Here is a 23,527-nt window from a genome sequence, read left to right on the forward strand (position 1 = left end):
CGTGAAACCACCGACTTACCGTGGCTCAGGTTGCTGGTAGTGTCCCTCTGCGACGCGTAAGATCCAAAAGGCAACGGGCGGGCGCAGTCTTGCACGAGGCCGATCGAACTTACGCGCACTTTTTCGCGTCGTTCACTGCAGTGACGGTAATACGTTGCAGTAGTCTCACGGTGACTTCCGGTCCACTTGTATCACACCACTCCCGCGTCACGTACGGAACAATCGTAGATCCTCGATCGAAGAGGTCACTCGAGATCCCGCGAGCACCCTCGTCCACGTGCACCCTCTTCTCGCTAACGATCACTTCGATCTGCACCATCGAGCGATCATCAACGGTCACCCTTAACACCCGTGAGTCCATATAGAATCTAGTTGCCTGGTGCTGGTAACCGATTCCTGCCGTTTAAGTCCTCGATCTCCTCGCCGGAGTTCTCATCTCGACGCGCCATCCGCTGACGAACTCGCAACCCCAGGAGACAGGATCGACGGGACAGTGAAATGTTTGGTTGTTCGCGCGAACACACGAGAAGAGGTAGAGGACGCCTTGGATCGTTGGATCGAAACTTTCTCGCAGGTTAGTGTCTCATAGCACTCAACTTGTAAAGTGCCGATCCGAGCGGGGCAGGTGTACACGCGCGTGCGTTCGTGTGCTCGTCGCCGCGACACGAGCAGCACTCGACGTGTCGGCGTATGCGCGAGAGCGAGGCGAGAAACGAGCCGGAAGTATGCGGCCGAGCGAGCAAAGAGCGATCACGATGCGCGGGCGACGCGTCGTGTTGTTGGCAAGCGACTAACCCCCAACGCGGGCTTGCTACCCCGGACGCCGCGCATGCCCCTACCTCTGGGAACTCGCCCCCTACTCTCTGTGCCGCCCCAAAACCGCCGGTGACTTCATCTTTTTTGACGAGATGCCTGCGAGAACCCCGTCTACCCTTCTTTCATCCACCCGCCTCCCCTCTCGCCGGCGTATCCTCCTCCATCCCCCTGCACCCTCCCGCGCCATCCTCTTTCATCCCTCACGTCCGACGTTCTTTTTGTCCCCTCTATCTTTCCCTTCACTCGGTCCATCTCCGAGGCTCTCGGCGCTTCTTTTATTGCTTGTTTTATGTACGCTCGTTATTCGTCGTCGTCGCCGGCGTCGTGGGAATGACGTGGATCAGGGCAACCAGAGGGACGCCGGAGCATCGAAATTTCTTTCCCGATCGTCGTAACGTGCCCGTGATGTAAGCGATGTCGCTCGATTCTTCCGGCCAGGCTGCCTCGGCGCGGGGGGGCGCGAACACCGAGTCGACCTGGGTTTAAGTCGATGGAAACGACCAAGCGATCGGTACACGCGGTGTCCTGGAAACGTTCGAACGCGACACGATTGCTTCAACAGGTACAAATGATGGCAAATGCTATCCCGAGATCGAGGTCGTTCGTTCCGAGCACATTTTCTGACTAGCGGCCACAAGTTACTCTTTACGTCTTTCTCGAGACCACCTTTCGACAGACTGCTGTCGAATCGAGTGTGAATACTCTCCGAGAAATGGCACCGGCATTTCGCATTATCAGGTCCAGTGATACGTTTCAGTCTATGGATGAGTTTTCAGAATTCTTCGTGGAAACAGTATGGAACTAATAGTGGATTCTGAACCACGCGACACACCGCTGCTGAAAGTTGAGGTAGCAGCGAAGACTGATGCTTCATTCTTCAGGCACGTGACCTATTACATTTTCATAGTAATGAGCTTCCAAAGTTCGTATTGAAAGTGTTCCCTGCGCAAGAGAAACGCGCCCCGACTTCCAAACACGATAAATATTGTCCAAGGGGCCGTAAATATCGCGCAAGAAGAAAAGACACCGACACATTGCGAAGTTATTAATAATCGCTTCGAGTTGCCAGCGCAACAGCGTTATCAGCAATAAATATTCGCTATTGATCATCGAGTCCCTGTCTGGAAGTTAAGTCGTATATCCATTCTGAACCGACGCAGAGTGGGGAAATTTCGCGATTTTATGGCCAAAACTACAAAAATAAATTTTTCAATTTGATAATATAAATGCAAATGTCAATTGAAGAACTAATACGAGCATCAAATGCCACCAATTTTACTATTAAATGTTTTAATACAAAGCTCGTATAGACTCACAAATGTTTACGTGAGGTTAGACCGATCGCAAAGAATTAATTCAGATTTTCAAGTTGCTTCGAACACTTATATTGTGTTATCCACAGATCTGAAAATAATTTCAAGGCATGGATTCAATTCCTGGTGGCGCGTAAGATATCTTTTTGTCCTCAAAATAATTATGTTTCGGTTTTTAATACGTAATTTATACAATTTTTAAAGGAGTGTTTTAGAAATAACCTTTTCATATAAGAATTAATTTTCAATGCATAAAATAGACTATTTTGATTCTATAAATGCAATTATTAATTGCTAATAGTTGCTAATCTTGTAATTATATGCATTTTTTTAAACACGATCCGGTGTGTCTTGTCTAACATACGACATAACTGTGACTGAGACTGGTTCACATGTTATTCATTACTAAATTATGTTATTCATAATTTAGTTTCTCATATACTATAACGTAAAAGTGCCGAATTTTATATATTAAAAATAAGTTTTGAGGCTTTGACCACGAAAATGGATATAGTTCTTCAATTGACATTTGTATTAAATTTGTAAAATTGAAAAATTTCATTTCTGTAGTTTTGGCCATAAAATCGCAAAAATTCCCCACTGTGCGACGTAGCACCTCCACGTTGGTTCCTCTTTAAATTATTCATACAATATTCGAATTCCTAGAAAGTACCATTTTACATTAAAATATCTGGAAGAATTTGAGCTGCAAGTAGTACATTTCATAGAGAAGTTTATTGGAAAAGCTAAACCGCGATTAATAATGAGATCACTGTTGATCTGTATTGAAAGAAAGCAATAAGGGGAGAAATTAACTGGCCGGCGTCGTTGTATCGGATGAAAAGCGAGGATCTCTCCGTATATTTCAGCCTTATTTTGCGATGAATGAGGGAGGCGAGGACCAGCTGAAGGATTAAAGGAACTCGATGCACGGAGGCAAGAGGTACTAATTCAAGGGCCTCGGAGGGATGAGTTTATTAAAGTCGGGGCCCTCGGAGCCGGAGGCAGAGGAATAACCGTGTGGACAAAGAAACCACGAGTACTTATTCAGACACCTTTTTCTCTCGCTTCTCGCGGAGCGGCTATCGATTCACTCGCCCGCAGGTGCTCGCTTCTTCTCGCGCCTCCGTTCCTCTTCTCACGCTTCTCCGCCCCCGTTGTCCGCCACTCGAACGCTTCCACGTAATTTTTCACCTCGAAATGATAACAATGCCATTCGCTAAACCACTCTTCGCACAAAATCGCAGCCTTGTCCATTGTGTATTCACCCTTTAACCCACACCCCCGGCGGCCATCGCGTTTAATGGTCGCTCTGGCTAAAGTTTCGCCCCCTTCAACGTCTCAGCCCTTGTCACGGCAACAATGACTGTTGCCCGCGCGGCCGTTCAAAGAAATATTCCTCGAGGACACTCTTCAAAAGGAGACTAATTATTCTTGCCTCTATTCTTAAATTTCCGAAATGCGAGGGCACCCCTCGCGCGAGACACCCCCCGCGGGGCAAAACGACGCCGTTCGAGGCGGAACGACCATAATCAATTCGATCGGGCCGATGAATTTTCGGGATAACGACAGAGGGTAGAAAGAGACTGTTAGGTGAACTTTTCAATCTCTCCACGTGCTGCTGGTAAGGATAAGAGGATCCCCGTAAGGCGGACGATTCGTTCCACTTCCTCCCTCTTCGACCCTACGTCCTCATGGGAGCCTCGGTGTCGCGCTAGAGTAAAGAGGGTAAATCACCCCACGGCACTCACCTTAACGAGAGTAAACGGGCTCGCTGGCCAAATCCAGAAGCTCCCGTACCAGGCACTATCGGCCATTTTCGGCTGAATAAGGGAAGAAAAGGCTGGCTGGTACCCGGTCGCGATCGTGCCTGGAAGGTATATCGCGCTCCGCTAAAGTTCACCCGGCCCCGAGGAGAAACGTCCGCGCGGAAAGTTCGCCCCCCCCCCCCGGTTCGAGAAGTTATTTCTTCTCGGGAGTTCCCGTAGCGGGGTGCGCCGTCTAGTAGACCCCCGTCGAGAAAAAAAGCAAACCTCGCTACACCCGCGCGTCGCGAATGTAAACCAAATGTTTTCCCCCAGCATCGGTTATTGCCTCTGCAAGCTCCTCACTATTTTCGGTTACACTAGCCTCCTTCTGATTCCTCTTTCACGAATCTATGAATCCTCGGCGCGAGCCTACTTGCCTTCCAAAGCTCCTTTGAATTATATAATTTGAATTTCGACAGTAAAAATTGTTCTAATTAGAAGAGATGATTTCAGCGCACTGATTCGGTCAATTAAGTAATTAAATAAAAGCTATTGTGCACTTTTGAGAATTATCAAATTCCAACGTTTCGGTCAGTGGTTGTGACCATTTTCAAGGAAAGTTAGATAATGCCTTATGATGTAATCTTTCTATTAGAATTTGATAATTCTCAAAATTGCACAATAGCTTTTATTTAATTACTTAATTGACCGAACCAGTGAGCCGAAATCATCGCTTCTAATTCGAAAGCTCCTTTGAGTAGAGAGCAAAAGGATGATTTGATCGAGGTGATTCTAGTAACTGTACCTGAGGTCTTCTGTATTTCCTGACAGTCAAAGTATTGATACTTTTGCTCTGAAATATGATCGAGCACGCGCGCGGAACTATATTTTACAATAATTTCTGCCCACACCTCGTGGCTCTTGACGCAACCATCGCAACACGTTCAAGCCACCTCGGCGCGTCGATTTAACACCGCGAAGCACACAAGTTTCCCATTAACTGGTTAATTTGAATGCGTCTCGCGTCAAGGACTTCGTCAACTTTAGTCGCCAGACATCGTTCACTACCTACGACGAAATCCAGCTGTGTTTGGTCCAATTTCACGTTTCGTATCGTGTAGCGTTCGAAAAACACCGATGGAAACTTCACCGGAGTCCCGCCGTTGACTTTTAATTAACTCTTTCCCCCCGCGCGCTCGAATCCTCGGTGGTTTCAGAGCTGCGATCAAACAAAATCGCCCAGGCGACGTTACGAGCCACTTACGTTTCGATTTCAGCGTAATTAGCGAGCACCACTCACCGGGTTAATATTAAATCGCAGTTTTCGCTGGAAGCTCGTGGTTCCTTGTTTACGAGCCTCCTCTCCGCGAAACTGGGGATAAAACGGCGAGCGGTGAAGCAGCGACGGGCGGTCAGAAAGTGGGGAAAATTGACGGGGTTTCGCAGGAACGAACGCGTCGACGGCGTATAATCGCGGGGAGATCGAGAAGTTGGCGTCTATTCCCAGGGCCTCCGGCAATACTCAAATTCCTCGAAAACTTGGCGGCCATTGTGAGCGAGTGTCTCACGGTGACTACGGCCACAAATTTCGTCGGTACGAAATTACTGCAACTACTCAACCCTAGGGCTTGACAGTTAATACGGAACGCGAAGTTCCGGCTGAAGGATTCCGAATTACAATGGCCGCCGAGTATCGTCAACGAGCAGCCCCAGCGTCGCTCGATTAGACATTAAACCGCATTCCAGCCCCCGGTCCCCCTTGTTTCGCAGTGTATCATAGGGAATAGATAAATGCAGAATAGTTTCGTGGCTGATAATAGGTCGAGTTTCATTGCTGCCTTTATGAAGCACCCTGGAGTCCAATCGCGGCAGAAGTTGCGTGAGTCGCGCGGCACTGTCATCAGATCCTGATGAATCCAGCCATTATAATAATGATCCGACAGGGGAAGAGTGAACCGATAACCCGCTGTCAGTGGAAGTTCATAATGACCATCCGTGTTCCGGCAGAGGAACAAACACACTCGACTCGAGCACGAAGCAACGCGACGCCGCGAGGGTGGAGTTTCGAAAGGGAAACCGCGCCCGTTTCGTCTGCAATAGTTGCAGTTCTTGAGCAAGGGGAGAAATGGGGCAGACACCGTCCTAGGGGACGGTGCATCTATGAATTTCGATACCGGCGAATTACGCTAACCATGCCCATACCTGGAATTGTCGGAGGGTTAATACGAGACGTCTAGCCCCCTACATTCTCGTAGCCACCCTCGCACAGGACTTTAGAGTACAATGGGTGGCGTGGCAACGTCGGTCCTGGCAGGCGGTTGCTGAATTGGTCCCCGCAGTAGCTTGAGAAGTGTTGCTGTCAGACAGCGCGTATACAGTGACTCACTTTGTTCGCGAACGTCTGCCGTATCTGGTTATTCAGACGACGAGTATGGGCTCCTTTGTTTGGTTATAGAAGCCGATGTCTCGTGACATTTTTCGAGGAATGAGAAGACGAAGAAGGAAGGTCGTTAGGGGGAGAAGTCGAGGGAGCACCGCGAGACAAACTGCGACACTGCTCCGTGGGATCTTCGGATGGAGCCACAATTCGGATCTGATTTCAGTATTCAGAAGCCATCGACGAAAAATTTCGTCTGCTTAGCTCTGATCGATCTCCCACGTCACGTCGTCGAGCGGAGGCCATTCTCCATCATATCCTTGTCTTTGTATCAAAGTGGAGCGAAGGTGATCGGCTCCTCGATCTCGAATCTCCCTTTGGGTCGCGTACGTGTTTCACGTTCCCAGCGTCGCCGTCGTCACCCGGCCAGAGCGAGCGTGCCTGTCGAAAAAATCCTCCCCGACTGTCTGCTAGCCGTGCGTTTCGTATCGAGCACTCCCGCTGTTCGATACCTCCCGACCACGAAAGAGAAATCATCCCTCTCCGCTGTGAGAGCGGAGATACTAAACAGGAATGTTTATTTCGAGCACGAGCGATTAGAATGTCCTAATCCATGGAACTCGGGCGGCTCGAGATTGCGTGCAACGGGATATTTATGCGTTTCGGAGGGGTGAGCAACGGGGTGGCCGTGAGATAGCCACGGCGGACAAAAACAGCGTCGCGACGAGGCGGACATCGTAAACACAAATTTATTAACGGGCCTGCAGCGGCCGGAAAAACGAGCCAGCCGGAGACTAGCGCGGGACGAAGGGGGTGCGGGGCATTTTTCACTTTATCAGGATTAAAGGCCGACCCCCGGGGTTGACTCTGCCCGCAGGATCTCGCGGAAAATTAGCGAAATGACGTTGTCACCTGCTTCACCAGCTGGTAAGTGACATTAAAGGGCGTCGAGCACGTAATTAATTTAAAGGGAAACGGTGCCCGGCTCGTAACCAGTGACGTGATTAATCCCGACAGGGTAACAACGCGAATCATAAACTTTCGCTTTGAATCTCTCATTTTCTTCTCCTCCCTTGATTAACGCCCGTCATCTTGGGTTTCCCTGACGGCCCGTTAACGAGTCGACAGCTGCGGGGTTGAAAAATGTGATGACAAGGGCGCTTCGCTCTACGCCGATGCGATCGCATCCCGGCCCGAATAAATGGACTTTATTACGTTTCGTGCGCGGATACCCGAGAAGAGTAGATCGTGGAAAGTCGCCGGGATATTCCAACACCCGCGGAGATTAACAGAGCGCCTAGAATCGCGTTTCCAAAATTGCTCCGATACCTCCTAATGCAGTAACCGTATCTACGCCCGTAACCTTACCCTCCTTGCATTAACGTTGATGCAAACTAGCCCCGCGCCAGGTAGCTCGCTAAAATATACAAGGCGAGTCGCCCGCGTGTCTGCGATCATTACTTCGCCGGATGTTTCGTTGCGTCATAAAGTGATATTACGACACGGCCGGCAGCAAGTATTTCACTTCGCCGGGCGGACAGTAAAGTTTCGATGAAACTCCTGTGTAACGCCGTTTCGTTGCTCTTTGATGCATAACGGGAGCAGCTTCTTACCGACGCCCAGGTCTTGCCACCTCGATGATCGATGAAACTGTTACGTAAAGTGGACGTTATCGAAGTGTATCGACTTGCAGCGGCGAGAATCGAAGGGCGCGGGGAAGAAACGTCCCTATTAGCTGAACCGTAGCTCAGCAGCGTGAACTTTGCCCCTTCGGCACTCCAGTTCCCCTCGCAGTTCCCTCAAGGTTTCGTAAATGAAGTTGCGCTCACGGTCAACCTCGACCTAGTGCATCACCATAGGAATAAATTATCTTCGACAACGAAACGAAACGGTGCCTTTGAAAGAGACTTCAAAGGCCCTCGGCGACCTTGTTTCTATAACCGGCCGCGGCTTTACATCGTCTACGGACCCAGCGCGCCCTGTAATCACGTAATCCGCCATTACTTCTCCAACGGCATACTTGTGCGGGGAAAGTTTGCCATTTATCGTGCGCGATGCAATAATTCCGTTTGTCTGGTGGCTTCCATGTGATCTAGGAGACGGATCGTCGCGTCGGCGACTCGAGATTCCTCGAACTGCACTCGCGCGGGTGCTCGAAAACTTTACGACCCAGAAAAATGACGGAAGTTATTATGGGATAGAAGTATTGTTCCACGTCCATCGTGAATGGAACCACTTCCTCATCGTTCCCGGGCTTTCATGCAAATCAATCGATGGAAACTTCATCCCCGCATGTCCATCCCCGGCTGCTCCTTCTTGAAACGCGGCGTCAAATGGTTTTCCAATATTTTCGACTCTGTTTGCAGCGGTGGACCGTTGCTTCAGGCTGGAAATTAGGCGAGGCCTGCATACAAATCTCTAGAAGCTTTAAGGTCTCCTACACCCCAATTTCTTATTCTTCCCGGAGAGAACATCCGCTTGCGCAAAGCTCGCGCAAGTCAAAGGATAGGAGAGGCTTACGAGTATCCAGAATATTTACCTTTCATGCCCTCGAATATATTGGCTGGTTTATATAAAAAATTCCGGGCCTAAAAGCTGGCGGGGAGCAGGGATGTAGCAGCGAAAACACATAAACTCCCCTCGACTTTCTTCTACCTCGATAATTACATATAGTGATATAGATTTGCCCTCGTCGAAGGGGAAAGTAAACTTTCAAAGCTCCTCCAGCAAACATCCCATGAATCCTGTTGTTCGAGTCTTCCCGAAGATTGATCGTCCCCGCACCCGAAAACATCCCCCAGCTGATCCTACGTCATGGCAAGAAACAGACGCGTGTTTCTTGTTGCCTCTGCCAGATGTGTATTACTTATGCTAGACCGTGTCTCGGATTCGCGGGAATCTTCAGCGCGTGGAATTCCATCCAAATCGGAGGGAGCGGAGCGGTACAAGGGCGTCTCGAATGCATCGCGATCCGAGCAGATTTTAGGAGAAACTCGCGTGTTTGAATCGTCCTGTTTCCATGTCGCCCATCGCAATGGCGCGCGAGCAAACACAGCCCTGTTTGTCTGCCACGCGGGGAGACGCGGTTTGCACGGAGCACAGAGGCAGGCACATAGAGCAGCGTCGCGGCATATCAGACGGCGGAATTCCCCCTTGGAATTCGAGCAGATGCGATGCGTCGCCTCTAATTTCGCCTGACCACGGAACAATAGCCCCACCGTTGATAACGGCGCGGGTGTGTGCCGTCAGCTCAAGCGGCAGCTGGGCGACGATGCATGTCTGCTCGACGTAAAAAGAATCTTGCCCGATACTCCACGTCAGCGACACGAAGGGGGATTCTTAATTACTAGGGAACGCTCCCAGGAGAGATAGTGCTCGATAGCAGAGCGAAAAGAGGGTTAACCCTCTAATGCATACGCCTGCCTTAAGGCGGGCACCTGTTTAATCTAGAAGTTGAGCGCCTATAATTTTTTTTTCAGAATTCTCAGAATTCTCTGACGTTTCGATTTGACAGAAATCTAGTTTGAGGTGCATTTTTGAGCTATGCATGCTGCGAAAATTATTTGTGAAAGTAAAATAATCAAATAAAATGTAAAATAGTGATTTGTGGTGGCTGATTTCTCATCGATCGCTGCTCGAGAAAATGAACTCACCGCCCAATATATCTGGTACCGACCTTAGGCCGGCTCGCGATGGCTTCTCGCGCTTCTTCTGTGCTTTGTTAAATTTCACAATGCACAATAAAATAATTCTCTAATATATCATAAATTTATATTGTTTTTCACATTTTTTCATAGGTTTTCATTAAAAATACAGTATTTATTTTATAAAAAGAAACACTACATTTTTTGTACTTGCTACATGATCCCACCTTAAGGCGGTGACCCAGAAAGCTGCCCTGGGGAGTCCAGACGTCCTACAAATTGAACACGGACATCGGATTCGGTCTTTTCAACCCCGAATTAGGCTAGTCTAATTTTTCCAACTGAATTAAAAATTTATGCACTAGAGGGTTAAAATGGCACGCGATTCCGACACAGCTTCCATCCTATCAGCTGCAGTGCGTACGAAGAGTCGTGATTCCGACGCTTCAATTTCCTTGCACTGTATTCGATATCGCAGCCATTCAATTCAATACTGTGTAATTGCCACTGCGATGATCGAACACCGTACTTTCGCTGTTTAATAGAATGCACGTGTCGCGATCGAAGGAAGAACGCAAGGCGGCGGAAGTCTGCGCGGAAAGAATTCACGTGCCCTCGATAAACGTCCGTCACTGTGATGCACCGAAATCTTGCGAATAGCGATGTACATGATTCGATTGTACGACAGCTGCCAGTCGACGTGGCTTCTCCCCCACGATAATTGCATTCCCGTCATCGCGCGATTCGTTTTCGCTGCACGGATCTCTGCCACCACCCTGGCACTGGTACGTCTGTATCGCCAGCGTCGACGTCGTCGTCGCGCTCGCCGAAAATAGTGCTTCTTGTAAATAACCGACAGGCATCAGGCGCTAAAATCGTGTCCCGCCACTTTCCGGTTCGTTTAACGGTGACCGCTCGTTATTCACGCGACGCGTGTTGATTTTCACGGCCAACCCGTCATCCGGTCACGCCAATTAATCCCACGTCGAATGAATAATAATGACGCCGGTTTTAATGAGGCAGCTAGATCGCTCCATCGCCCTCGATCCATTCGTGCGGCTCACTGAAATGTTTAATCGAACGGCTATGCCGCGCATACGACACCGGCATTGGAACACGGAGCCAGTAATCTTCGAGAAAAACTATCATCCCCTTTGCCCTGTACATCGGAACGTCAATCTCGCGACGAGAATTATTCGCCGTGTCGTAGATCGACCGTCTCACGCGACGAGAAATTTCGAAGGAGAGTCACAAAGGTGACAGGGTCGTTTGAAAAAGCAGGGAACGTGACTGCACCTAGCTGCGGATCTCGAGGTGTGTGGGTGTTGGAGGGGCGTCTGAGCCCTACTTCAGGCTCTCTCGGTGACCCTGGTGTCTCCCCGGTGCACCGGGGGGGAGAGGCAAGGAAATCTGGAGACTTACGATTGCCACGGATAAATAAATGCAACGGGGAGCCCGAGCACACGATGGACCTCGAAACGGAAACTCCTTCCACCGATTCCTACGGTCCTCTCCATCCCTTTGTTTCCCGGGCTTGTTTATCAAGAGACCGAACGGTGTACGGGGAGAGGGAGAAGGAGAGGGATAGACCTGACTCCCCAACTTTAAACCCACCCCTCACCCCCGATCCCTCTTTTCTACCTTTCCTTATCTGGCCCGGCCCGATTTCTTCCTTCCACCGTGTCCCTCCCGGCGCAGCGGGAGGAATGCTTCTTCGAATCTTCGCATTTTTCTTTCGTTTCGGTTGCATCGGTCGTCTACCCTCCACCCCCTCGTGCTACTCCCCTGCCGCCCACCGCCGTTCCCTCGCAAACCCTGTGCACCCTTTGTTCTCTCGGATGCACCGGATGCACCGCGGTTCGCAGTCTCCCCTCGACTTCCTCCGTTTCGTTCTCTGATTATTGATCTTTCTCTTTCCACTCTTCCACGTTCGTGCTCGCGAGACTCTCCCGTATCCGGAGGCAACGACTCGCTGCACTCCCTCCGCGCCCTCCGCACCATCTTTCCGCCCTATTCTCCACCCCTCGAGCCTCAATATAATCAAATTAGATCCCGAAATAGAAAACATTCCGGAGGCGCATTCGACTCTCTTTCGCGTTGTTCTTAAGCCACCCGTTCCGCGGCAAAAATGCCGAGCCAGCGCAAGCTTTCTTCGCTGTATTATTCGTATCTTATGAGCCGACTGAACACCGTCGCGACTTCCTGTTTCTCCCCGCCCCCGAGTTCCCTGCTTGCTCCTGGCACCTCGCGTCAGAGCTCCTTGCACCGTCTGCGACAGATCTTTAATGCATTGCGAGATAATTGACCCATCTATTAAGAACAATGCCCCGCATGGACTACATATTAACTGTTAAATATTACAAATTAATCTCCTGAGAGTGACCAATGCATATGAGAGTTGCGTCGCAGTTTTTCGACCCCATTATCGACCTAGACATTGTATGTTTAATGACAATTGCTATCTGCCCCTGATAATTTCATAATTAGCTTCCACTTACTACTAATCTTAATGTCACTTTATAGTCTGATGGCTTTCCGATATTAAATCGACCGACAGGAATATTATTGTAAGCGACGGAAAAAGAGAGTTCGGATTCGTTGCGCACTGATCAGCCCCCTTAGCCACCACGACCAGCGCCGATTTTCCGATTTCCCTTATACTCCGTCGCTACATAACGCACAACCCTGTCGAAGCGACACCTATGTGCCACTCGCACCATAGGCCGTTCCCTAAATGCCGCAACTCTAACATTATTATTAGTAAAACTCTCTTGCTCGTTCATAAATCGATACTATGGTACTTTGTGTTAATTGAAACTAACCCTGCCGTGCTACATTTTAATATTTCACCAGGAGAACCTGAAGCTACGCTCAAATATTTTGCATCAGTTCTTCGTGACATTTTTTGGGTCACTCTGCATGGTCAGCAGCTATCTAATCTTCGTGACCTTCGTCTGTATCGCAAGACTCACCCCATTTAAATAAGCAAAAAGTGTTCGAGTAGCGTCTGTACGACATTTATTCCACAACGACCTAAAGTTCAAAAAGGTGCAGTTCCTCTTTGAAGGGAAACGTTTCGTAAACTATTTCGACGAATTAAAGGCGATGGACATTTAAAACGTGCCCGTTTAGGTTTCGTATTCAAAATTGACTTTAACGTTGCCCCGAGGAGCCGCTCGATGCCGACTAATTGGTAGTCTCGTGAATTACCATTTCGTCCCGTTTTTCCATGCTTTCAACGTGCGGAATAATTCAGTCGTTTTAAAATTCCAAAAGACGTCGGGCATTAAAGGTAGCCGTGGATCCATTGGTCCATGAATACGGCAGTGACGTGATGCGATAACCCAATATTTGCGAAAATTTTCGCTCGATACGGGCGGGTGGTGCGATTCCTAGCCCTGCATATACATGCACGTGCAGGTACACGCCGCTCCTATCTTTCCATCTACGATACACGCTGGCGCAGCCGGCGAGGATCGAATCTTGGCGGAGATCGAATAATTCGGGACAATCGAATCGCGCCAGCCGAGCTATCTTCCCTGAAAAGATCCGTCCATTTCGGCTAGGACGCGTGCACACATCCCGCGATGCATCCCGATGTTCGCGCCAGCAGATTTCCATTGTAAATTATCAGAGTGCTGGAAAGTTTTGCATACTTGACGAGCGATGCCTGCTTCCAGCCTTCCACCATTCACATAATTCTGCTCGCGGATATGCGCGACTGTTCCGATGGAAATAAAAGTGTACCCACCGTTCGCGTGACCGTGGCAGAGTAACTCAAATCTTCCGTTAATTCTCTGTCACTATCGCAGCCGTATCGACGAATCGACTTCGTTCAACGAAGCACGGCGCTCTCTTTCCCACATACCGAAGCTGTGCGTGAATTATTTTGAATCTGTATCATTCTTTACCGTTCCCCTTTATGTCTCCTGTTGGTCAAACATGGTTACTAACCCGTCTGTTCTCGTAGCTGCTGCAACGCGTGATAAACGATCGCGATAAAGCTACTCAATCTCGGCGAGATCCTGCCGGTCGATAGACAACCCGTGAAACGTATTCTACAGGTGGAAATAGATATCCAGCGAAAATATTTCACCGGTTTCTTTCGCTGTCTCCCGCGTTCATCTATCTTCCGGGGTGCGTTTCGTGCCCGCCTCAGATAGAAACGATAACATAAAACACGACGATCGATGCTCCCCTTGCTTCCCCGGCTCCTTCGAGTCAGTTTGGTCGGTTGTCTATGGTCCACGATAAAACAACGAACGCACGTGCCGCGTCGTCGCGGCCTCTAACTCGACAATTTCGCGGAGCCATCGAAATTCGAAACGCGTCATCGACGAATGGAAAACACTGTGCGCAAATATTCCCGGCCGAAACTGGCTCGCCTCTCTCACGACACGCCGGCTATTTATCACGATCCTCTCCGCAACAGCTGTTTTGCGCGAGATTGCGTGCAGCTCGACTGAACGCCGGCAGAAAAGTTTCGCCCCCCCCCCCCCCGACGTCACGTTTTTGGTCTCGAAGTCGCGGGTGATGTGGGCCGCTCGTTAATTATTCCGATTAGAGGAATTTACCCCGGCCCGTGGAACCGGGCCCCGAGCGAGGCTCGGTTTACACGCATTGATATTCGACGGCGTCTGCCGCGACGCACACGCCCGTCCATGTCACGCGGCACGCGTTACGTCAATAAACGGTCAAATATTGTATATCTGTAATTGGCTGGGTGTCCGGTTGTTTGCTGACCGTTTGAAACCGCGACGAGCGAAACGTTTCGCCGGCACGAATTCAAGTTACCGCGGCCGAAATGAAACATCATTCTCGGACAGCGGCCGGCGAATCGTAATTGACGCGAATTACCGCGAATTCACAGAGTCCTGTGATTGTTAAACCGGGCGCCACGCTGAGACGAGCGAGAGGCTGCGATCGATCGCGGGCGTTTCTTGCCCTGTGATTCGTTATTTCGCCCTTTTATCTCAGCCGTGTCCTCCGTAATTCGTATTTCATTCGGAAGCTCCCTCGACGCCGCCCGCGAAATCGCGATCTCGTTTCCCGATGAATGCCAGCCGCTCGTGCGAGCCGAAGCCTCCGTCACAGAGAAATTCAGCGACATTCAGCGGCTGTTTGGACGGCACGATGGCGCCGTAACGAAGTTCTTACGACGTCGCATGTTTAGAGACATCTTCCGCGATGTCGATGAGAAAGGAGCTGACGCGAGCCTTCATCTCGCTGAGAGCCTGTTTCAATCTCCCGTGAATCCCGTTCGCGGCACTTTTCGGCACTGCAGGCGCCGTTTCGTCGATAAACATTAGGCTGCAGCGTAGATCTGCCTGTCGTCATTTTGTATTCATGGACCGAAGTGCCTCTGCCAAACGCCGGGGCAAAGTAGTGGCTTGCGGTTCGTATTAAGACTGAGCGATGAACTCGCGTATCGCTGGGAACCCTTTATCTCGCTAGATTTTTTATTGCGCAGCTTTAAAGGCCCTTACGAGCGGAACGGAGCACTCAGAATTCATTTGAAAGAGCCAAGATCTCTCTGTCAAAGTCCCACCCATATCCTGCGAAATCCTGACATCGTGTCGCATTATTCTTACGCGCCGCCTTTTTAGGGCACAGCTCCGTGTTTCCGTGACACGGTTCGCGTTGTGTCGGAGAAAGACGCTTTGAAATTCAAGCGACTCGCCCCCAGCAACGATATTCTATTAGCGGCCCCCTCTTGTCTCGCTCTCATCGAATAATTACACTGCGGCGAGAATTCTCCTCGCGTTCGCGTCGCGAGGAACATGTTTATTGATGAATTGGTCAGACACGCAGTAGAACGAGGCGGCGGTATAGGCATTGCTAATCTAGCAGCCACGGGTGAGAAGGTGTTTAATTATGTTGAGTGCTGGAAGGGTGATGGGGAGATTAACCTCCCAGGTATCATCTGGAATCTGGGTACTTCAATATTTGCTGAAACTATGGAGCTTATAATAATCGTCAGATGATGGCTAGTACGCGGACCTGTGTACTAGAATGAGGCAAATTTAAATGTAAAGTTTTATTTGCACCTTAAAACATTATTCATCGTCGGTAAATAATGTCTCCTTTATTCGGAGAAGAAAAAAAAAAGAAATGCACATTTCGTTTGAAACTTGGGACTGACATATCAGCAGATTTTTCGTGATGGAACGAATATCCAGCGAAAGCTTTCAAACTCGCGGGAGTTGGACGGCAATTGGACACAGGAGAGCGATTTGCATCCATCGCGACAGACTCGAAACGCGCTGTCCACGATGGGCGTAATTTAATGATAATAGAGTCGCCGCTATTGGCCAGAGAACTTTGATATGCATTTCGGTAATGACGAGGGTTCGACGGAACGGCACGGGAACTTAAACGCGCTCCATATGAACGCCCGAATCCGCGGCTCCCCCGCTATGTAACTTTGGAATTTCTATTTGCGCAATCCCACCCTCTGTCCATCCCTTGTTTGCCACTGCGCCATCCCTCTGGCGCTTTTACATCGAATATCCCTTTATCGTAAGGACAGCTATTCGGCCAGAGACGCGCACAGCTCCGTTTCCCTCCGCTATTTTCCGTTGTTTGTGTTTTCTTTTCGCCGAAGGCTAGCTTTCAGCTTTCCTCGCGAGCGGAGAAGCGGTAAATACACAGCATCCGTTTCTGCCCGTCTCCCTCTCTGGCTTCCATTTATTTTCTTCCTTTTTTTTTTTGTAAATCGACCATGCTTCGAGCGTGTAGACAGAGGAATTATCCGCGGACCTCGTGTCAAAACAATTCGAGCGAAAGCGGTATTAATCGCGCCGCTTTTCAACTGTGCTTTTCTCATCGCCGGCGACTCGCCGTTCTCGGGCGAAACCGACCCGTGCGATTCAAGCACCTCGCGACATTTCGAGCCCCATTCGCGTGCGCTCGCATATTCTACCGAATCTTCCCGTTGAATTGTTGTTTCAAAGAATCCCGACCGAGAAATCCGCTCTGAAATCTCCCGATTGTGGAAATATGTTAAACACGTTCCCCCAGTTCCGGCTCTTCGCCTCTTCGCCGGGTGTTCTTTATTCGTAAACGACTCGTTCGGTCGTTTCTAAAGGCATGCACTGAAAAATTGAGCGAGAGATCGGGTTTTAGCGAAAGCCTTGCTGCAAGCGAGGAAACGAGTGAGTTTTTAAAGCAGCTTTCGACGAGTCGCGCTAAACGGGAATTGCTATATTTTGCATATCTATCAACCGAATATAGTTAAATCTGTAGCCCCTCGTAGAATACCCTCTATACTATAGAAACACTCGGTTGAAATTTTGAAAACGAAAGCGATGGGAACGTAGCGATCCTCGGAAGCCTCCAGCAAGTAGTACGAGTCAACGATTACGCTGACCTGGCGTCGACGAGGGGTCGTCCTTAAATTACGTGAGGCTTTTTGGAGGCGAGAGGGTCGCGAATTTCTTACGTTTTCTTACAAAGGGAAGAGGGAGTCAGGTAGCATCTTACGTAATATATTTTTAACCTAAGTTTTAATACGAGTAGCCTCGACAACGATGCTTAATCTGTAAAAGAATTTTAACAACTGAAGAAAATGCAAAGTAAAAAATATTACGTAAGGAAGGGGGCGGGATTGGAATATAAAATCTTACGAATTCTCATACCTGGGTAGGGAGAGTGTAAGAAATCTCCAAAATTACCCTTACGTAATTTAAAGACACCCTCCAAATACACGGGACGCTCGACAAACGCGAATGAATTCCGAGAACAGATGGAAACCCCGACAAATATCACTGGCCAATTTACACACTCCGGTTACGTGCCATCAAAGTTAATTTAATTACTTTCTTGACTTTCTTGCAGCGAAAATAAGAAAGAGAACGCCACGGGAAGCCAATGAATATTCGGCCGAGTTAAACGCGAGCGTACAACTCAAAAATACATAAAAGGCTAGCCACAGGGGACGAGACAAAGCAGCCCGGCAACTTTTCAAGAAAGGGTATTAAGAAATGCATCGGTTACCGCACAAGAATAGCGAAGAGCGTGGCTAAGGAAGGCGGTCGGACGGCGGAGGGTTGAAAAGGAGGGAGCGAGTCTCGAGGTCGGTTACGGTAAGCAAGTTTCCCAGTAAATTTAGCGAGTTCAGCCGCGCTCGCGTTAATACGTAGCCCGCGGCTATTCGAAAAAAATGCCGCGGAGGAACTTGAACGGCGTCCGCAATTGCGAAAGTTCCGTCGCGGCCGGAAGGAGAAACTCTCGACATCGGCAATGAGTTGCGAGCGTAAATCTTCGCCTCTTTGCGCGAGGAGGAGACCGGGCCAGCGTTACGATCGCGTCTCTCCATTCAGCGGACCGGAAGCTCCGCGGAGCGCTCCGCGGAACGAGTTGCCTCGCCGAGACGCGCCGATATAGCGGCGGATCCTCAGGATTTATTACTAACACAGCGCCGGGGCAGCCTCGCGTCGCCCGCCACAATGACGAACTTCTCTTTTTACACAGTCAGGCGACAGACACAGGTTTCGTTTTAATTTTAAAAACTCCCTCGGCTGGAAAACGGCGGATCTTTGGTGGCGGTGTCGCGAGACCTGTCACAGCGCGAGGGTGGAACGTCGAAACGCGACTCGCCCATTAGCGCCAAGCAGCGCTTCGAGTTTGTTGAGAATCCCGGAAACTGCTGCAACGAGAATCAAATAACTTCCGCAAATACTACCGCGGAGAATAATTCGCTCGCCATAGTGTATCCCCGGCTGGCTCCGCGTTATTCTGCGAATACTGGGGCAACTGAACGTGCAACGGTCCACTTACGAATATATTCCATCCGTCGGTGGCCGGGGAACGAGTCTCTTAAAGGTTAATTGGCCCTCACAAATGAAATGTTCAGGGGAAAGAATTGAATTCGACCCTCCTGACCGCTGTACCTGGACGTCTCTGTGCCTCCCCTTTTTTCCCGTTACGCGTCGCGGGAAGAAGAACAAGAAACCGGGTGCACAATCGAGTTACCTTTGGCCCTCCGTTGCTCGCACGTCGACTGACGAAACTTACCGTGTCTGTTGTACAAATTTGCGAATATCCCCGAGCGTGATCTTCTGCTCGTGTTGCGACAGCTCCGGGCGACTCGTTTGTCTTCCCGCGCGACGAACACGCGCAAGCTCCCCGGTGCTCTTGGATGTCGAAGCCTAAGGGCGTCGGCTGAATGGTGCGCAACGATTTCATGAACTACTTCTGCTTATGCTCCGCAAGTGTGGAGCGAATTAATTAATACTCGAACTAAATTGAACAGCTAAGAACAGTGATATATGCAACGGGTGACAACCTGGTTTAACCCTTAATCATTGGAGTTTTAACTGACAGCGTCGTGTTAAGAAATAAGGTAAGCTTGCCACTTGGACTTGGAACATCCTGAGTCCGCTAATGTCTAAAGTTCCATTGGCAACTGCTCAGCCTGACCCATTTCAAGGAAGGCACGAAGAATGGTAACGAAAGGTACACACCCGAAAGCCCTCGCGGTCCACCAGTAATTATTACCAAAGAGCGTAACGATCCCCGCGGAAGTTTAGTTTTAATTTACCGGGGAAATTCGTTGAGAATATTCCAACTAACCCATTGGCGGGGACCGAAAGTTTCTTTGGTATTTAACTTGGCGGGAGAATATCTCCCGGTATAACCCCGACTCGATTCGGCAACTTCATGGACTACTTTGTCTCAAAATTCATCTTCGCCTGGAATTGCCTCGAAAGAAGACCCGCGTAGTTTTGAAGATGCAAAGTGCATCCGCTTAGGACGGAGCCCAGAAGCGCATCGATACTGCAACCACCGCGTACGGTCGCGTCTCGAGCAAGTTTCAATAGACGCCGACGGTTCCACGCGCGTATCTCGCGGCGGCGATCTCAATTGCGACCTTCGTCGGTGAATCCGGCAACGGAATCCGTCGGCACGAACAATTTAATTAGCGGGACCGAGTTTATTGGCCAGAACGTCGAACTTAATCTCGTGTTGACCAATTTCGACGGTTTACCCTCTCCGCCTCGTTACCGTGGAGGCCAGAGAAAGGCGGGACAGGGAGGGCTCGGGTCGCATTTACCCTTAACTGTGCCACGAGGAGTTTGCCGTACGGTAGTTATAGTTAACGCCGGCTACTAGATCTGGGAGGAGGAAAAGGGACCGAGCTGGATGGCGGAGGTGGCCCCCGTGGATAGTTGCAAGGGAAGTTGCGATGGTCGATATTATCTCTTCAGCCAGTGGCTTAACCCTATCCGTGTCCCCCGTCCGATTGCGGACCACCGTCCTGTCGTCGTTTTCTACCCCGTTTCGTCCCACCCTGAACCGACCCGGCCAGCTCGTTCGCACCGCTTCTCGCGGGCCACCGGCCGCAGATAACCAGCTTGGCCGTCGTCCAAAATTCACCGCGTTCCGACGGGCTTTCCCCTTTGTTTCGGCTGAAGGAACGTAATGTATGCGCGTGGAACCAGCCGCGTCGCGGCACTCTGTGCTTGGTGAAAGTATCGCTCGAGTTTACGGCGGGACGTCTGCACTTCTCACGCTTTGGCTGTGTTTCCGGCATTTTCTGTGGGTCCCAGGAAATCGTTGACACGAGGGGGAAAGAGGATCGAGGATCAGAATAATGGATGCTGAAGGACAGCTCGGAATGTGGGGGTAATAATTGGAGAGGGTGGCTCCACGTAGGGTAGAGTGGGGCTGAAAGTCCCGCTTTTCATATAAAGCTATGTAAAATTTAGTAATAACAATCTAGAGGTGTACGGTGTTATTTTGTATAAACTATAACTATTGTGCTTTACTTTTACAAAGTTTTTGGTTAATAGTGTTATTTTTTGTTGAGTTGCAGCACAAAATGTGTGTCAATTTAAAATGGACGTTTTGTCCCATGCCCGGGGCAAAAACACTTCTTTAACAAAAATAAAAATATAAGTCAAAAATACAAGCAAGGGACTTTTTGATTCAGAAGTAAACAATGCCATGTACACATTACTAAAGGAACATACAATATTGACATATTCACCTTGTACGCTGTTAAACTGTAGTTTACTTCGTTAGTTCTACTTTAAATAACACGACGAAAAAGGCGTACTTTTTTCGCTTCTTGATATACATAATGACACGCGCGAGAGCCCAAAAACGACTGGCGACTCTGCGGTCCTCCCCATTATTACCCTTGTCATCAACGTAGTTATGCTGCGATATTCACTCGGTTGGCTACGAATGGAGATTTCGCATTCGGGACTTTTTACCCGCCGCTCTTTTAGCCCCACGCTACCCTACGTTTAGAGTTATTTCAAAGTTGCAGAGTTGCTTAATTATCATGGACCAGGGGCGCGATAAAAATGCGCGAGTACCGATGCTCTGTGAATAAAGCGGCGGTATATTGGAAAAACGCGAGTCACGGTGTATATCTATTTCGCGATATGTGTGGCCGACCATCGATGACCCGATTTTCAGGTTCTTTCAATGAGGAAGCGATACGCCCCGCTGGAACGTGCTCGCGGTTTTTTATCGTTGATCGTTGCACGCGTCACCGACGCTGTACGTGGGGAAAAAAAAAAAAAACGGTGTCCAAAAGTGACTACGTCGAGGTACAGCGCGGGAAAAGCAGCCACAAAGCGTAAAGGGGCTGGTGGAAAATTGGCGCAAAGTTGCGAACGCTCGCTGGTCTTCTGGAGGTCAATAATAATTAAATCCGCTCCACAGGATGGCGGAACTTTGATCCTCATGAATTTTCAGCGCGCCCAGGTGCTAGTGAATTATGCTCGCCTACGGGGAAAAACGAGAACCCGAAACGTTGAAGCCAAGTGAAGGGTTTCGTGCAAGCTCGATAGGATCGACGGGATATTTCGAAAGTTCGGTTTACCAGCCTCCGCTTTCACGTCGATTAGACGAAAAAAAGATAGCTCCTAGATCGATATTTCGGGAATCCAGGCAGGTACTCGGTTACGTTCAACATAGAGAGTCGATCCTTGGCATATTACCCACAAAATCGTGCACTTTTTGCTGGGGGGCTATTCGAGGCATCATTGTTCCCCATATTCTCTGTGGAAACGCAACGAACGCAAGAACAACGCTCGCAAGTTCCCGCCTGGGAGTTAATTTAAAGTTGCTTCGTCATCGCAGAAATTCAGATTGCATTTACGAGAGACGCGAGCATTAATCATTCCCCGTAGTTTTAGCGTCGTACCGTTTGACGCGGCGGATAAATCAGAAAGCGCTGCACGCTCGAGGATTGCATCGATCACTGTACAAATTAATCCCCTCTAATTCTTTAATTAACACTCGGCGCGTCTGAATGGAAACTATTCCCAACGCTCCACTGACACGCTCGACGTATCCTACGCCAATTCTTTGCACCCAAAACGTCCCGTCCGAATGAGTTATTATTCTGCGACTAAAATCGCGCGGAAGTAAAGATTCACACGCTATTGGCCCGCGAAAAGCTTCGCGTCGGGGCGTTTAATCGTGTCGCTTGGAACGTTCATCTCGTTCCATTAACGCGACATATTTTATCTCGCGTCACGGCGGGTGTACGCGCGCGCGTATCCAGCAGCCGCGATTCTCTTCTGTCCACTGTTCCCCGGTTCGCCGTTGGGGTGGCGGCGGTCTCAGTGGCGCGAGGATACCGGCGGACAAAGGTAAAAAGCGGAAAAGCGCGGCGGCATAAGAAAAACATGAGCGAACGGGCACTCGGAGGCCCCGCTGCCGTGCCACGGAACGGCACAGGATACGGAAATGGCGCAGTGTCCTACGGGATACGCGATTGTTTTGGCCCGGCTCCCATTTCGTCCGGCTTTATGGGCAGCGGGCAGAATTTGTGGCATCCCGTGTAGCGGCGGGCAACGGCACTTTTGCCTCGCAGACCGCGGCTATTCCGCCATTAGTTACAGACCCACTGACTCTCGCGCGATTGTTCTTCTTATTTTTCGAACTTCCCTTGGCCCATCGCCCTCTGGCCGCACTCTGCCAGCTTTTCCTGCCCTCCGCCGTGCAATGGTAATGCCCGCCACTGTGCCCAGCTTCCAGAGGGTTGGATGGAAATACGGTGGCTCGTCGACTGTGGCGCCTCCCTCAAATTCGCCACTGTGCACGCGAGAACCGCGCCATCGCCGAATTCGGGGAAGAATAGCTAGTTACTGGGGCGATATGCCATCTGTTTAGCACGACTGATTTCATTTTCCTCTCGGACTTTCCGGCTTCGATCGCGCCGCTTCGCGGACGGAAATTTTTAGCTCGAATTACTTGGGAAGCATCGGTGCGCGATTCGCAAATATTTTCGTTCTCTAGTCACCAGCTAGCCTGGACATTAGAAAAATATTCAGCCTCCGCGTCCCAGCGCAGCGCGGTGATTCGTGATAGTACTTTCAAATTAAACGGAGATTCGGGTATTTACTTGGACGCGCGATGCAGTCCTCGGTGCATCGCATCGCATAATAACGCGGTCGTGTATGTACAACGGAAATTCCACGGATTCTTGGCTGCTCGTGTTTCAGGGGAGAGTGAGAGGGACAGGAGAAGGGAGAATGGGCAGCGGTATTATAGCCGGGGCTATATTAAAGCCTGATACTTTGAGACCCCACGAGATCCAAGGAAATACTTCCAAACATCTCCATATCCAGGGAATTAAATCCCCCGCGAATCTGCAACGAGTCAGCC

At 49.8% G+C, this 23,527-nt stretch overlaps 1 protein-coding gene across 2 annotated transcripts in view; it reads right to left on the minus strand.

The window, feature by feature from the left end:
- The window catches only part of LOC143376366 (igLON family member 5), a 93,144-nt gene that overhangs the window by 49,171 nt on the left and 20,446 nt on the right, over positions 1-23,527 (minus strand). The window contains exon 1 of one of the 2 annotated variants that reach the window (XM_076826623.1): positions 20-773. The exons of the other annotated variant lie outside the window; for it this stretch is intronic. The gene's annotated coding sequence lies outside the window, so the exon portion shown is untranslated. Of the gene's footprint in view, positions 1-19; positions 774-23,527 lie in introns of those variants that run through there. 2 annotated transcript variants of the gene reach the window in all.

The sequence above is a fragment of the Andrena cerasifolii genome, chromosome 14 (genome assembly GCF_050908995.1).
Source record: "Andrena cerasifolii isolate SP2316 chromosome 14, iyAndCera1_principal, whole genome shotgun sequence".
Taxonomy (NCBI): Eukaryota; Metazoa; Arthropoda; class Insecta; order Hymenoptera; family Andrenidae; genus Andrena; species Andrena cerasifolii.